Raw genomic sequence first — 12,123 nt, forward strand, 5'->3', positions numbered from 1 at the left:
CTTCTTTAAACCCTGCTCTTTTGAGAAAAGCATGCAAAGCACAAGGGGGCTACCCTTTCTAGCTTCACTAAAAGACATGGGAGTGATCTGCTTGTGGAGGAAGGATTTACATTTAACCCTTCCTGTCCAGAAAACTGCCTTTAAAGAACATAAAGTTCTCTGCCAGATTGTGCACTGTATGAATATGATGGGAAACATACATGAGTCAGAGTCTTCTTTAATAGGAATGGCTTCAATTGGAGTCGTTTATAAGCTTTATAAAATGAATAGATGAAGGAATGCATGATAAAGATGGGTTTATGATATCTCTGTACATGTATGAATTGGGAAGAATAAAGTCCTCTTTCTAATTAAGGGATTCTGAATCCTTCCTCTGCAGATATATGGCCAACAGAAGAATATAGAAATGGCTATTATTACAGAGGTTAGTCAGAGGTGGTATTTAGCAGGTTCTGACAAGTTCTGGAGAACTGGTAGTAGAAATTTTGAATAGTTCAGAGAACTGGTAAATACCACCTCTCACTGGCCCTCCCTATCTATTCTCTGCCTTCAGAGTCCCAGCTCATCTGGAGGGAACTGAGATTTTGCAATATCCTTCCCCTGGAGTGGGGTGGGGATGGAAATTTTTCAGCATCCTTCTCCTGCCATGCCCACCAAGCCACACCCACCAAGTCATGCCATGCCAACCAACCATGTCCACAGAACCGATAGTAAAACATTTTGAATCCCAGCAGTGATGTTAATATTCTTTTCTTTCTAATATTCTCTTCTTTTTCTTTCACCACCATCATCAGACTTCAGTAATACTCTTTCATGCATATTCCAGTTTGTCAATGTGTGTGGTTTTTTTTAAAATACAGCATTCATGACTGGGCAAAGTGCACTTAAACAGCATGGAATAGAAAAAAGGCAAAGAATACCTAATACAGCTAGCCTGCTTTTGTCAAAACAGTTCAAGAAAATGGCTGCTTTTTCATAACACTGCTTCTTTGGAATAATATTAAATTTCTGCATCTATTTTTTTAAAAAAATCTATGGATATTTAAGTATGTATGTTGTTTCTTTGGCTTCATTTTCCCATCTTACTCCATCTCAGATTCATTGCTTATTGTCTTTCTAACAAAATCAATGTGCAGCTGACTTATGCCAGGATCTGGATTTGATTGGCTTCTCTCCCTTTGATGTTTTTGCCAGTGGGTAATTGGCAGGTTTTACTTATCTTATGGACTAGTAGTTTCATCCTTTGGCTTTCCTCTCTTTCCTTACATCATTGAGCACAAGGAAACTTGGGATCTGCTCCCTATGTTCAAACAAAGTATTGTCAGACCCAGATAATGTAACAAATTTGGCTCAAGGAAAGGTGGCATTAAAGGTTTAAGCAAGAACAAAGTGTGATCTCTAGGGCAGTTCTCTCAGGAAGTAAATCATTAATTTGTAATTCTAACTCCTCATTTCTTAGAGCTCAAAAGGATCTAGTTTGATTAGAAAAGTAGGATTTTTGGAATAATTAGTCAACTTGCCTATCTGAAAATTGTTAAGGAAGATAAATAATAACGAATACTGGAATATTAAAATTGGGACACAAAATCAGGATAGCACTGTAATTTGAGTTTCAGTAATATTGATAAAGGCCTACAGCATAAAGCACAGTAATACTCTGAATTATGTGCTGAAATAAAATTGTTCAAGATTATTCAGTCTTTCATTCTGTGTTTTATGTTTAAATGCTTATTTTAATTTCATGTGTGTGTGTGTGTGTGTGTTTGTAGATTTTCACGGGTGTAGGTATGCTGGTCTTGTTGTATTCTGGTCTTTTCCTGTGTAAGATTGAGATTGTCTTGGCAACATTGCCAAGACAATCTCAATCTTACACGGGAAAAGACCCAAATACAACAAGAACAGCGTGCGCGCACACACACACACACCTATTTTCCTGGAGGTGGTAAGAAGGTGCAACATTATTAGAATCCTTATGACTGTAATTTTGTTTTTCAACAGTTGTGCTTACATATTTTGTTTTCATTTTCTGTTTTACTGAGTGATACCAATGGTGGGTTCCTACCGGTTTGAACCTATTCCGCCAAACAGGTAGTGGTTTGGTGGCCTGGGTTGCTGTAACTGCCAGTGCCCCCGAACCGATTCCCTGGATGGCGCCATTTGCGCCACCATCTTGTTTTTCAGTTCTGCACATGTGCAGAACAATTTTAATTGCACTGCATATGAACACACAGTGTGCATCAAGCATGTGCATGCAAAGCGTGCACGTCCAAAAGGCACACAAGAGCGAACTGGCAGTAGTGCCGGCCAGAACCCACCCCTGAGTGATACAATGTTGTTCTCTTAAGTTAGGAGAGGGAAACTGGAGAGCAATTTGTAACCCTAACTCCTCAATTATGAACCCTAGAAAAACCCTCCTTCTCCTATATGCAGATTATGAAATAAGTGCTTAAAACTAGCTAGAAGAGTCCGGAAGTTTAATCTAGCCTACACATTTGGGTTTACTCCAGAGTTAATTGGACCTGTCTCCAATCAGGAAATCTGTCTTCATAAGTTGTTGACTTATATGTTGTGACAAAATGGAGAAGGAAAACATTATCTGCTACCTGTCACATAACCACCCAGACATACATACATACAAGCTATCCTTGCAGGTGATAACCTGACTCTTGGAAATAACTGATAAGGGTTTTCACAGTGAAAGAGAGGTCACTCAGCACAAGGAAAGTGGAAATAGCTAAGTAGCTGGCAGGAAAAAAAAAGTAGAACTGAAGTTAGAGTAACAGTGACATAAATAAGAGAAATAGCTAGCCAGCCAAGATGGAATTAGTTATGAGTGGCTGAAAGGATGCAGGTTCCAGGAGGATTCAAGAACACTGATAAGAAACTGCCATTGGCATGTGCTAGAAAAATGTCACAACATAAGACCTTCTGCCTTGCACAGATATCCATAAGGAGAAAAGTCACTAGAAAAAAATGATGTTGTAAATTGATATAGAACAACTGAAAATATGTCACCCAGTGTGATCCTGGGTTCCTGGATAGATAGGTAGATGATAGAGATAGATAGATGGTAGGTAGGTAGGTAGGTAGGTAGGTAGGTAGGTAGGTAGGTAGATAGATAGATAGATAGATAGATAGATAGATAGATAGATAGATAGATAGATAGATAGATAGATAGATAGATAGATAGATAGATCGATCAATAGATATATAAAAGGGAAAGGGAAAGTTCCCCCTGCACATATGTGCTAGTCATTCTTGACTCTAGGAGGTGGTGCTCATCTCTTTTTCAAAGACGAAGAGCCAGTGCTGTCCGAAGACGTTTCAATGGTCATGTGGCTGGCATGATTAAATGCCGAAGGTGTATGGAATGCTGTTACCTTCCCACCAAAGGCGGTTCCTATTTTTCTACTTGCATTTTTTTACATGCTTTCGAACTGCTAGATTGGCAGAAGCAGGGACAAGTAACGGGAGCTCACTCCATGCAGCGCCAGGGATTTGAACTGCCAACCTTTCTGATTGACAAGCTCAGCGTCTTAGCCACTGAGCCACTGTACGTACGTGTACACACACACACACACACACACACACACACACACACACACACACACACACACACACACACACACACACACACACACACACACACACACACACATATATATATATATATATATATATATATATATATATATATATATATATATATATATATATATCTCGTCTTTCTTTTTATTTATGTGACTGCCCATGTACAGCACCAGAGGTGGTTAAACAAACCAAAAACAGCCAAAACATGGCATGAAGGATAGCTGAAGTTCTTTGAATATACAAGGTGGTAGCAATTTCTACAGTTTAGCCAAATTTAGCTGTTTACCTGAATTCCTCTAATGCTTGGGTTAGCAGAAAGGTGTGGTGGCTTAAATTCCACTGGCCCTATGGCTGATCTTATTCTGTTTCAAATGAGTCTAGCAAGTAGTAGTGTCTTTAAGTTTTGAAACTAAATAAATTAATGAAAGTAATTGATGGATTGTAAAGGTTCTTTTCACCACCCATTGAACTTCATTTGTCAGCTATGAATCAATATGTTTAATGTTAGGAAGCAGACTTTAAGAAGAGTAGTTTGATGCTTGGATTTAATCACCTTTTGTCAACATGGTAGACCAGTCTAAGAAACCAATGACATATATATCAGGACTATTTTATTGTAACAGCCACAGTAAAGTATGGTACATGGGAAAAGTGGGAAAGCAACAGTTAAAGACTATTTTAATCTTGCAAGTCTAAATGTGCTTCCCATCCCTCACTTCATGTTAATTAGGAAGGGGCCTGACTGAGATTTTTACTCAAACTAATATCTCAAATCCAGCTAAACCTGTCTTATCTGACTGTTAACAGAGTTGTCGTTGCACAGTAGTTAGAATACAATATTGCAGGCAGATTCTCACCGGCTGAAGAATGACTCAAAAGAATCAAAGAAGCATCTCAAGATTTCCTTAATCTGCCTGATTATTTGGAAGGGATGACATGAATGTAATGTCATAAGGACATGTTCTTTAGAAATGGTTAGCAGGACATAAGAATTGGAACTATGCTACAGCTGTAGAATTTGCTCAAGTTGGTCTCATTCTGAGCAATATTCAAAGATGGGAGAGGAAAATACATCAAAAGGCAACTCTTTTACCCAAGGCTTCTGAGTGAAATAATCTAAGAAAATGGTTGATTGAAGATTATTGAGTTGTACAACACATTTCTGTAGAGAAAAGAGGAGACAAAACTGGTGAAAGATAAAAGAAATAGTAAATTACAATTCAGCTCTGGGAAAGGAAGGACAGAGACTCAAAATAACCCCACATTGAGCCTATATGATATAAGAGAGAGCACAGGCAATCGCTGTTAGGCTTTCATTATACTGTACAACAAGAAAATAGAATTCCACGAGTCTTTATTGTGTCTGTATATTGACCTGGATTACTTTGACAATCTGGTCTGGTCTGTAAAACTGGATATGGCAGAAAAGTGGCAAATACCAATAACAACACACAATCAGAAAAGTCTTATTCTTTTATATTTTGGAGAGTCCCATAAGGAAGACCAGAGTAAGAAGCAGACACTATGAAAACCTAAAACTACATTTATTAGAACAGTTACAATAGCATAATTTGAAAATTTTAGTGTACTTCTCTCCCTTGTTCTTTCATCTTCACAGAAATTAAGATGTGTCTCTGTGCAAAGGCTATTGGAGGCATTTTCATAAACCATATCTTGGTTCGAGCTCAAGACTTCTTTATCTGATTGTTGCTTGATAATGGATCTTCTTGTCCTTCAAGGCCATACTTTATGTAAACTATACTCATTCTCATTCATTCTCTCTCTCTCTCCCTCTCTCTCTCCCTCTCTCTCTCCCTCCATCCATCCATCCATCCATCCATCCATCCATCCATCCATCCATTGAAAATAAGTTTTTATGGCTGGTTGTGATAATTTATTTTTTGGCAAATATATATAACCCTATATAACTTAGGCATGGATGTTGGGAGGGAGAGTTGGAGGAGTGGATGTCACACATCTCATGACGTCATCACATAGTTTTTAACATAACCCATGTTATGGATTTGTTTCCCTAATATTATAAACTTCTGCAATTAGGTTTCATGTTAGATAATGATATTTAATCAAGTTTAGTTTCTAATCTGTGTTCTAGTGTACTCCATTGAATATATATGTAGAATTCAATTGCTATTTTACCATCGTTATTATGCTAAAACCATTAAGTATTTTTTCTCAGATGAACATTTATTTGCACTTTCTTTCTTTATTCAGAAACATAGTGTTTCACCTGAAATGACTTTTGGTACTAAAGTCAATTGATGTTACTACTACTATCACCACCTGACAAAACTTTGATAAAAAATTGTCTGATTAATGGATGTTCTGAACTGTTTGGCAAAACCACCAAGACAAACTGTAGTGCCAGTACTCCTCAGAATTGAGGGAGCAACATAATCAAGCCAAGATGCCAAGATCAGCTTTATAGCGAGAGTTCTTCTAGTGATGGATGTGCTGCTGTCTTTTGCCTTGGGAAATCCAGTACTACAGAGAAAGGCGATGCCGACTAAGCTGCAGAAACTAAATATCTATGTTATCTTCAAAGAAAGAAAAAGCAAAGAAAACTGGCAGAGTTAGGCATACTAAATATATTATACCAATGACATAAAAATGATAGGAGCGACAGGAGGGAGGGAGGGCGGAAGGAAGGAAAGAAGGAAGGAAGGAAGGTTATGATGACACCTGCAACACCGTGTCTTTCAGTTGCATACCACTTTAAGTTCAAAACACAGATCTTCTTTTGATTTTAAAGGTTCTGTGCATATTTTGTCACAAAACAAGTGCCTTAGAAAGAATGTGTTAGAAGAAGATAACATCAAGATAAATGTTCTATATCTTCTTGCCTAGGCACTTGTTGGGCAAAGCCTTTTTCTGTTCTTTTTAATTATTTACTTTAAAATATATCTCCATGTTTATTCTATTTGAAAGGCAATATGAATTATTCCTAGTGGAGACCTGAAATATAAGGCTTAGATTATTATTATGCCATTGACTTTTCCTGCTCTTATCTTTTGTCAAATTTCCTAATCTCAACAAAAATGGACCATGATGATTGGGGAAGAAGCTAGGTAGAAAATCAGACATCACGGCTTTGATTTTTGCAGGTAGGTGAAAACCCTTCTGGATGGTTCTAAATTCTGTCCATGAACCACAGTATTGAATTATAAGGAATATATTCTCTGGAAAATTCCAATGTTTTTAAGCCTTTCTCCTATGGGAAAAATATATTCTTAGAATGATATGGTTAAAAAAATGGTTGAGATTTTACGAGATTTTACGCATGTACACACACACTTGCACACACATACACACACAAACACACACACACACACACCTACATGCATATATTGTAGCAGTTGTACAGAAAAGATTTGGAGTAGCACACTCTAAAACAAGAAAAAAACTACCTTTGCATGGATCTGACAAAATAATTTGATTGTTTCTCAGCATAAAATTGAGGTTTCTAGTACCAAAAACCAAGTAACTGGAAAAATATGTTCTATAATACTGTATAAAATCTAAACGGCATCTGTGACTATTTTATATTAGCAAAATGATCAGAGTGGATGTTTTACTTGTTCTATAGGTAGTCCTGATTTAGTGACCACAATTAGGACCAACAACATGGTTGTTAAGTGAAGTGGTTGCTAAGTAAACTCACAATTGTTTTTCAATCTTCTTCAGGTTTCCTTTGCTTTACAGATCTGAGAAGATCTTAAACATAAGGATTTTCATTACTATGATAACAATGAGCAGGAAGAGAAGTTTACCTACATTTGACTGCCTTGCAACCATTGTGGTGTGATAATTACCTCACAATACTTTCAACACTGAAGGAGAAGATGAACCCTTCCTCCTCAAGGGGCCATCACTAGACCCAGCTTTTCGGAAAACTCCTATCTTCTTTCCAACCTTCCATTCTTAAGAGATTCGGGCTCTGAATTCACTATGGAGACTGCCTTGGTCATGTTTGTAGATGATTCTTGGATGGAGCCTGGATGGAAGTGTTGCATTCATCCGTGTGTTCCTTGATCTCACAGTAGCTTTCTTTATTATCAGCCACTTTTGGGTTGGGTTCAAGATTTTCTTTCTTCAGGACTGGTTCCAGGCAGTGTTAGGTATGAGAAGTTGTTCTCAAGGCCTGTTCTTTGTAAGTTGCCATAAGACTTGATATTTTTCCTTGTTCAACATTTATGTGAAACTTCTAAGTAAGATCATCTACCAGTTTGGGGCCTGGGATCATCAACCCATAATGATGGCCAGTGATGTGCAGTCAGGGGAGGAAGGGGAGGCAGAGCCTCACCACTGTCATCATGAAAAGAAAAGGAAAATGTAAAAGGAAAAAAGCAAGAGCTGAAGTCAGGCTGAGCTAGTTGCTGCCAGAGTCACTGTGGATGACTCTGCTTAGTGCTTAATTATTTAAAAAAGCCTCTAAAAAAGCGCCCTCTACAGGAAGAGGCAGGAGGACAACGTGCCTCATCTAGTCTGACTTTAGGCGTTTTATGATCACTCGAGCAGAGTTAAGCAAGGGTTAAAAGCCTAAAAATTCCTGATGTAGGTGAGGCATGTCGTTCTACTGCCTCCTCCTGTAGAGGGCGCTTTTTAAAGGCTTTTTTAAACAGTTAAGCAGAGTCATCCACGGTGAAGCAGCAACTAGCTCAGCCTGACCTCAGCTCTCGCCTTTTTCCTTTTGCATTTTTTTCTTTTCATGATGACAGTTTCAGTTTCAGTTTCGCTTTATTTGTATGCTGCCCTTTTCCCTGGGGGGACTCAGGGCGGCTCACAGTTCAAAGGGGGGGGGGAAGGACAAACAATTTACAACATGAAAACACTACCTCATTTAAGAACACAGCAGTCATACAATTCGAGTGGGGTTAGAGTCTTTAACCCCAGGACAGCCGGGACAGCCAGATTTTAAGACAGGCAAGAGCAGAGTTGAAATCCTCTCTGAAACAGCTGGAAAAGGTACATGTGGGTTGGAGGGAGGGGGAGGAATTCAAACTTCATCCTCCTGGTGCGGGGATTTGGGCAAAGGCTGGAGGGAAGTGCTCTCCCTCCCCAAGTGTAGTTTGATTGCAGGCAGAGCCACGTTGTCTTTTCAAACCTGTAATCAGTGAAGTTGGGCTGGATTCTTCCGGGGCTGGGAGAAAGTGTGTGTGCTCCAGTATGGCTCTTTGAATGGCTTCCTGCCTACTCCTGTGGTCTCCCTGACTCCCTCCAATCCAAGTGTGTGTGTTTGTGTGTGTGTGTGTGTGTGTGTGTGTGTGTGTTTGAGAGGGGGGAGGGAGGGAGAGAGGGAGGAAGGAGGGGAAGGGAGAAGAAAAAGAAAAAGAAAAAGAAAGAAGTAAACTTATTTCGCAAAGGAGAAAAACAAATGCTCTTGCTTTAAATCGGAACTGAGCATGTCTGGTTGTGGAATTCTGGGAGTTGAAGTCCACAAGTCTAAAAAAAATTGTGTCAGTGCCTCACCAGCCATAAATCTCACCGCATGTCACTGATGATGGCCAACTATACTTTGCCATCTCAAGCTTACCCCATTCCCAGAAGCTCAGTGGGTTTGGGTGGGATAAAACTGATTCTGGCTGTGCTTATTTGGACTGCCTAAGTCAAAGTATTTTTTTCTATACTCTGGAATAGAATTGCCTATTGCTCTCAAGAATGGTGCAGAATCTTGGGGACCTTTTGGATTTACATGACTTACAGGAAATGATGGCAGCTGTGGTCAAGAGAGATTTTGTTTAGTTCTATCTGGTGTGCCAGTTATGCCTTTTTATGGGTCAAGCCCTCCGTACATTCATTGTCAACCCTATTGTAAAGAACTATACCTTTATAATGCTTTATGAGAAGGATTGTGATGGACAAATGGAACAGATGTTGCCGGGGAAATGATCAGAAAAGAGAAGGGGAAGACCTCAATGGCTTAACAGTCAGAGAAATGTAGGAAGGACATGCCTCATTTGTTTAAGTATTCCATTGGATCAACGTTGCCTTTCTCTTTCCCTTATTACATATAGTAGGTATGTAACTCTATTTCCTATATTATGTCTCAATTCTTAGAGCTTGGTCAAGTCCCCTTCTTTTTCCTCTTCACTGAAGTTAAGATCGTGCTAAAAAAAAAAAAAAAAAAAAACAAAGCTGGATGCACATCAGTCAACAAGTTAAATATTAGGAGTGAAAAATTTAAAATTTCAGAAAAAAAGTTAAGAAAGTTAAAAAATATTGGAGACAGCAATGAGGAGATTTGTCACTATCTCACACAATGTGGGGGAAAAGAAACAAAAATTCATATGTAAAATGTTAGTTTTGTTATTTCCTATGATGATATCATAAATAATTTGCCTTAGCAAAATGTAGAAGAAAAATGAAAAGGTGGAAACCTTTTGTCTGCAAGCTCTCCTAGATTTTAAAGTGCTAATAGATGCAGAAACCAATTATAATTATTTTCACATCAACGTTAATCTGATCAGCAGTGTATTTGCACAGAATTATGTGCAATTTAGCTTATTCATATCCACTTTTTTGCATTTATTTTATGTTTTTCTCTCTCTTCTTGGTTAATGCCTGCTGAAAGTAAATTAAGGACTAAAAGGTTTTAAATGATGGTAAATGAAGACAAATAACACTTCCGTTGCCAGTTCTGGTTGAAACTAACAGGGCTATGTAAAATATTAAATGTTCTGTAACTATATTAAGGATTTCTCCCCCTCTGGTATTTGTGCAAGCAGCTTCCTAACATGTTGAAATGACTGAAAGGTTGTTGATTTCAGTATGTCACTTACAAAAATATCAAAGCAATTATCTCTGAGAAACTCTCAATGTATGCTTGTCCTCCTTTAGAAATAACAGGCTGTTGGTTGAGGTGGGAGGCAAAGTGGATTTTATGCAAACATGCAAAAAAGTTTGAATGTGATCAAAGCACCAGAAATACTTTGCATGTACCTAACACCTTTCACATTTTCAAAGCAATTCTCACATACACAATGTCCTATAAAAGCTGCCTTTTATATTTAATATCAGACTGCTGATTTATCTAGCACAATCAACATTCAAAGCTTGGGATGCATATATAAGTCTAACTTCAGTATGTTTCAAACTTAGTGAAAGAAAATGAATTTCTTTAAGACATGCTGGAATTCACGGTTTGTCTAATCTGCTTGTTTTCTTCATAAACAAGTTTCACATTCATCAAATGTCAAACAAGCTGTTATATATCAAATAAATCCTCTTTTTCTGATTATATACATATTTCTAACATTATTACAACTTATTAATACACACAAAGAACAGAGATAAGATCTGTCTACTTAATACACCCCTGTTGTCAAAGTTCTGACCAACAAACCCAACCAAAGTAAGCACAGCCAAGACAATCCAACCTCTTAATGCAAAACTTGACTACATCATTTTGGCACTGATGAGGGCAAAACCAGGTCTGACCATTTCCCATGCAAAACCACATAGTCAAAGTTCAGGTTCTCTCTCCCTCCAATTAGGGCAGCTCCCATTGTCCAATTGAGTCTCCTGGTATTGTTATGGGAAAGTTTCTGGCTCTGCCAAAACATCCTTGGTCTTCACGCCTGGCATTTTGATGTCTGAAACCTACTACGATAAGTTCTATCTTCCCCTTCCCTCTCTCCATAGTTTGTTGGTAAGCTGAGAAGTGATAATACCTGTAAAAGCTTGACACTGGTTTTATAAGAGTTTCTTGGCTCGTAACCTACTGGCTCATCCTGTTATTACATGTGCACTAAATCTGTATTGTTTTAAATTCAACAGCTATCATGTATTATTAGTATAATTTGTAAAAACTAAAAAAAAAGCTTCTGATGAGGTTATGAATGAATCTTATCCTTATCCCTGAAGAAATCTGAGTTTGAAGGAATGTTGCCAAATAATAATCCATGTTAGATTCTTCTAACCTCAAAGAGCAAGAAAGACCAGCTTAACCTTACCTGTCTTTGCTTCCCCAAAGTACCTCTTTGGATAGTGTGTTAAACACATTTAATTTTAGAAGATATTATATTCCACAAACTGTGTTTCATTAGTATTTGAAAACACGTAATTATGACAGTAAATATATCTTGTAAGGCAAATGAATTAGCAGGAATGAAGATTCTCCTTTCTCCTGAAATCAAATGCTTTCTAGTATAAACTTTTTAGACCAACACGATTTTATGAAATTAGTCACAATTCCTTCTGTCTTTGTGCAAATAAGCTTTGATTGCAAGGCTTTTCATGATTTAACTATTCAATTATCTGTCTCCATATATACGTACTTATCAGCTTTTAAAATCAAAATGCTGTATCCTGCTGTAAGCCATCCCTATTGTTTCATTAGGTTTTAACCATCCCAGCCAAACAAAAATATAATTGGTGCAATCTGTTCCTCACAAATATATTTCAGATCCAATTGACAATGTACTTTAACTCTTTCTCTTCCTTGTAAATCTAATGAGAAATAAATTAATCAGTTTACTCTTTTTGAATGCTGAGGTTTACAAAGACTTCAAATAG

This window comes from Thamnophis sirtalis, unplaced genomic scaffold (genome assembly GCF_051295495.1).
Source record: "Thamnophis sirtalis isolate CommonGarterSnake01/CBP01778 unplaced genomic scaffold, rThaSir2_p1.2 scaffold_1, whole genome shotgun sequence".
Lineage (NCBI taxonomy): Eukaryota > Metazoa > Chordata > Lepidosauria > Squamata > Natricidae > Thamnophis > Thamnophis sirtalis.